The following is a 6,000-nucleotide window of genomic DNA, read 5'->3' as shown; positions in this document are numbered from 1 at the left end:
CCCATACAAGCCAAGTCCTAATAGAGTCTATTAACAGAAAGAGAGGGAGAGAAAGCCCTGACGCTCGAGTAAAGTCTGCATATGTGATGACTTGCAGTCTGGCAGGCTGAATGAACCAGGCTCAGAGCCTGATAACCTCCTCTTTCCTTATTATTTCCCCTCATTTAACTCACTGTGTACCTCCATCACAGTCCATTTTGTGTGTGCGTGCTTGAGAGAAACTCAGCCAGAGCAATCTCTCACTCCTGCAGCATGTCTGTTATTTCACAGCAATTTTGGATAATGATTTATTTTACTATCCACAATTGGAAGGCCTTCCGCTTGAAAGGGAATGATAAAATAGTAATCCCGCTGCAATTATGTAGTGAGAGATAGTCACATTCATCGAGATCCACTGATACAGCTGACATGGACCTGAGAAAGCTTTGAATTGATGGCGACTAACGTGCCCAATCTTTTCTAGCATTACCAGGTCGGGTAAGGGTGTAAAATTAGAAAAGCCTTTAGAGTACACTCTTTTTGTAAATGATTTGTCAACCGCTTCAGAGATTGGTTGCTCAACCAAATAACTGTTATTTCACTTTATATTAATATTAAATATTCCACCAGGTTCAGCAGAAACACTCTTAACAGTGCAATACCATAAGGTAAGCGGTATGTTAAAATTAGCACATTTTTAACCACTAAATTAAGGTTTTGGTATCTTTTTCAGCCACAACACGATGATTTAATTTTGCATTTAACATTTTTGTCTGTTATGTAAACTAGCTTAGATTGCTAGCTTAAATTGCTAATAGGTAAAAAAGGCAACACCAAAGCTTTGTTGCCTGTTTCTGGTTTAGCCTTGGTGATGACGATATAAATTAGTTTTAGAAGCCAGCGCTAAAGAACTGCTGTTTAAGTTTAATGTAAGTCTCTATTTTGGAGACTAGAGGATGTGAGGGCTCTTTGTTGTGTGCAGTCTACATGGTCGGCGGAGGGGTTATTTAGCCGTCATGAGGTTAGTGAAAAAAGGGTAAGCTTATTTGATCTGGAACATATTTCTAAACCTCTGACTGAACAGAACTGCTTTTTTATTGTTTCAAAGTTCACTGTAACCATTGTCACCACAGCTACGATAGAGAAGAGGAGAATCCTTCAGAAGCTAGACTTACTCGCTTGTTCGCTGAAAAATTTGGCCACTGTGTAGTTTTCATTTAGTAAGACTTTAGTAAACTAGAGGAGGACTTTGTTGACTGACTTTGATGCTGGATTTTGACATTAAAAAATGTTAGCAGCAACAGGAAAACAAGCTAACTCAAGATAAACTTCATGCTATTCATGCTAGTGTTTGATTCGATTAGCCTTTTTTTTTTTTTAAACTTTATCTTTAATACATTTACCTTTCATTGCTGACTGAAAAAGTGGTGGAAGATATTTCTTATTAATAATAATGAAAACTCAAGCATCTAAATCAAATTCTGGACTAGAGATATTTTTTGCATTAGAGGAAACTGAGGTCAAGAGATAAGCTAACTGCAGGTTTGTTAAAGCATGATTCTGCAGATTGCATGCAAGTTATTCGCTAGGACTGTGCCATACTTGTGCTTTCAGTGTTGCCATGCTATTATCTAAATAGTTGCAAGAGTTAAAGGATATTCCATAGGTGTAAAAGATTTTTACTCAGAGGCACCATTTTAAATAGTACCTGAAAATAACGGGAGTCCTTTGGATCCTAAAGAAAAACAATGGAAATTCACCTAGGAAAAATCAAATGAAGGGTTGTAGCCTGTTGAAAGCTCAGGTTCGAATCCTACTGAAATGTCGTGGGGGGGTTAAAGCAGGCAGTATATACAGGGAAACGTTCAAACGTCTTACAACTCAAGGAATAAAGACATCTCAGCAAGCCAATCTCAGAAACTCGTGAATAACAATTATGTAAAACGCCTACAAGAAGTTATTTCTGTTGAAGGGAGGAGCAGTAGCTTCTGTGGCAACAGGAGGATATTAAATGTATGGATATTTTTGCAGGTGTCATGGTATATCTTCTTTATCTGTACACCACATCAACAAGGATCAAGCGTTTGTTTGACAAAATCTATAAAAGGCATTGCTCTCGGTGGGATTTCCCTTTTTCCACATGGCTGTATACTTTGCTTAAGCTAGTTTTTCAATGTTTATTTTTTATACTCTTTTACTTACAATGAAAAAAAAAGGTCAAAAGATATTTTTCAGAGGGCACCACAATTTTTTTTTTTTGGCAGAGATGCCGGCAGACTTTTTTGGAAGTGCATGCAGGGTCATATTTTTCTCCTCACGCCTAGTATATGTGTTCTACTCCAGGCTTTCTTTGGAAGACATTTAATAGTTAAACACTTTCACTTGCACTATGTTGAACTTGCAAAAGCAACACCTCTCAATTACGTTTTCATTAAAGTGGTGCACATTAAGAGTTCCACTAAATATAAATGGAGACCTATTATGTTGATATCAAGCTCCACATATTTATTCTTTCTTTCTACAAAAGTAGCTTTGCATGACTCACAATAATCCTTATTTGTCTTATACTTTAGCTCTCTTCCACCTCCATTTAAGCCAAATTTCCTCTGATTGGTTGCCTCTCAGGGAGTGGGTGGGCCTCTGTTCACATGGACAGAGCTTTGTGCTTGAGATTACCATAGTAGGGATATCAGCTCAATGAGAGAGCCAAAACTGCAGCTATAGGCTCACGGAAGTGACGTGCACATATGCTGTCCTCATTATTTAACACTTTAGCCATGCTTAATGTAAGCATCCAGCATTGTAACAATAAATATGACATAAAATAGGTCCTCTTTAAGGTCTAAATTGGAGTAAACCAATGACAAATGTTTAACAGAGGGTGTTTTAACTAAATCAAACATAGTGGAGGGCATAACTTTTGAAACAAAGTTTAGCCAACCCCAATATTTTATTTTATATTTTGCAAAAGTCTCAAAAATAAAACTACTAGCTTGGAGACAAAATGTCCCCTGTGACTATATCTTTAATGTCCAGTCTCATTCTGAGAGATGGCTTGTAGCTGTTGGTCACTTTCCACCACTGCTTGGTCATTTATTACATGCCCTTATGACAAAACCGCATTTCCAGCGCTTCACGTTGTCAGGAAACGCGAGCCTTGGGCTGCACTGTCCGCTGAGACATTAAAAGACGTACGAGATTGAAAAGTGATGGATTGTTTCCAGTAATCCTTCGGGTTTCAGCATCAATGTGGGAAAGCACGTGGAGCTCTGAACACATCAAAGGCAATACGCGGTCTCGATGCCACAGTCATGAGAAGCTTTATCCAATATGGTCCACTTCACAAGAGGTACAGCGAGGATGTGAGTCAGCAGCAGTGGAAAGTGAATTCAACATCTGCCTGGCTCCCAGCTGCAGAGGTTAAAGAACACAGAACAGGGATTTTCTCTACGAGCGGGTCAAGCGAGTGGCTTGGACTGGCTTGGAATGCTATCCCCCTTTTTTTAATGCTCAATAATGGTGCATTTTGCATGCTTGGTAGATGTGAAGTTGACAAACCAAGCAGGGCAGCAGTTTTGAGAGATCAAGGAACTCCAGGATTTAAGTGGGGGAAAAAAAAAACAACGTTCTTCACCACTCCAAAGCCGGGAGGCTCTCCGGAGCGAGCTTAATTACCAACTGCAGGCAGAGCTTCATTTAGAAACCACAGGGCTTTTACTGAAAATCAGAGGTGCTAATAAGTTGCCTGCCCATTCGAGGTCATCAGCACGGGAAGCAGAGAAGAAGGGTGTTGTTTTATCTAACTCTTATTTTCCTGTTAGTTTGTAGCTTAAACTAGACTCTTTGCTTTATACACTGCTGTTTTGTATCATTATCTGTGTCAAGTAGAGTAATTATCTAACAAATGTATAAAAGCGGCTCTCTAATTAAATGCCACGGGCTGTAGGAGACGGAGATAAATTATTTATTCTGCTTTGATGAGAGCTAGCTAGCTCTGAGCAGTCAGTCGTTTTTAGACTTGAAACCGCTGTAGCGGGATTTTACTGAAACTTTTCTGGGGGTGGGAAGAAAAAACAAAAAACCAAGCAAAAATTTGAATGTTTGCCACCAAGGTTTCTGTGTTTGAGAGCCAGCTTCTCCAAAGATGGTCATTCAAGAGACAAAGGTATGTATGAGTCAGGAAGAGGCGAGGTTGTTCAGAAACAAAGTATGCAGTGTTTCAACCACAGCTCTGATCTAATGTGATCTTTGTAGCTGCAGGGCAAGTTAAAAATATATTCCTCCAGCCAAAAAAAAAAAAGGAAATGGAAAAATTTTACAAAAACCCCCAAAAAAAAAGAAAAAAAAAAAAGGGGGGGGGGGGTTTCACAGTAATAAAGCATAACTCAGGAGGAGAATCAACAAATGAGACAAAGGAGGCGAGCCAAGGTCAGATAAGAATTTCTTATTCCAATAAAAAATACATTCATACAGAAATATAACAATTTTGCAAAACAATTTCAAATAAAAATTTCATAAAGCATAAACATAACAATTTTACAAAAGTTTTTTTTTCCTTTTTTTTAATACAAAGATTTTAGAGAACAAAGAGCTCTGTGTGTGTGTGTGTGAGACAGAGTAGTTTGGGTAGTGGAGATGAAAGTGATGATGGAGATGTGAAAAAAAAGAAATGCGAGCAAAGACAAGAAGGAAAGAAAAAAAGCATGAGGCTGAATCAAGGCTCAATTATCACTTGGAACAGTATCGGCTGCTGTTTTCGCAGAATGGATGTTCCTGCTCTTTGCCTGCCAAGGGCCTTGCCAGCGCTCCCAAAATCTATCGCAGCAAGCACTTTCAAGTTTGTACTTATCCCCGTCTCCAGTGCCCGCTCATCTGAAATCCATATGTCGGAGCATGCCGCTCTGCAACTTGCTGCGACATTGGATTCCTGCAGCCGGGTCGCTGACCTAGAGACAGTGCCGCACAAAGATTTATCCTAAAGCAGTAATCGGTAGAAGCCCGAGCGGTTTGGGAGTCGGGGGGTTGGGCTCTACTTTGTCGTTGAGGGTCCTTCTCGCTCCACCTCCAAACAGAAACTTTGATGAGCTTTTTTTGTGGCCAAATTTCCCAGATCCTGAGAGCCTCCATTCACCCCACCCGGCTCACTCCTGTGGTTTTCATAATACTGTTACAGCTTGGCTAAAACAAAGCTCTCCAGACAGGTCAATAACCAACCTACACAGTCAGCAGTCTGTGACAGATTCCATGCCAACAAAGCCTTTAGCAATTCATTACTGTGAGGCGGTACAAGGCGAGGCCTGTCCGACTGCAGCCTGTTAATTACAATAAATCTTTAGCTTTTTTCCCCCCTTCAGTCCCACTCGAAGGGATGCAGGGACAAGGAAAGGGGGGTGGTCAAACCGGGGTGGGGTGGGGAAGGACACCGGTGAATGAGAGGAGCAGCACTGTGTGTGATGGACTTCAGTACATACTACACAGTAGTTAACATCTTTAATAAATGAATTTAAGTGCTCTAAACATACAGCATTTGTCCTATGTACAAGTTCAAACTTAAATTAATGGCATTTACATCGACTAAACTGGTGCTCCGACTCAAAAAGAGACGGGGAAAAAAAAGGCAGTTGACTCAGAAAAGGTACTTTTGTGAACATTTACATTTAAACAACAAATTAACTGCCAGAAAAAACTAGTTTAAACACAAAGTAGGTGCAATTTCATTTGTAATTGAGCCTTGATTAAGCTTTTCGCAAATCACCCAGACAACAAATGTGACACCCCAAAGGGAGCAAAACCACGGCTACCCCAGAGGGCCGAGTCACTTGCATAAGGCACCATTAAAAGGTCAACAGTGCATTATTGGAAAGAAAGTACAAAAAAATCCAAAATGACTCCTCAAGGCAAAGAATGAATGAGAATGTTAGCAAGCAGGGGTGATCTGACAAACCAGAATGAAGGCAATGGATTTAAGTGTTAAAATATATATTAAAAAAAAAAAAAAAAAAAAAGAGGAAATCGTCAAGG

Source organism: Astatotilapia calliptera, chromosome 9 (genome assembly GCF_900246225.1).
Source record: "Astatotilapia calliptera chromosome 9, fAstCal1.2, whole genome shotgun sequence".
Classification (NCBI taxonomy): domain Eukaryota; kingdom Metazoa; phylum Chordata; class Actinopteri; order Cichliformes; family Cichlidae; genus Astatotilapia; species Astatotilapia calliptera.
This window is presented reverse-complemented; position numbering follows the sequence as displayed.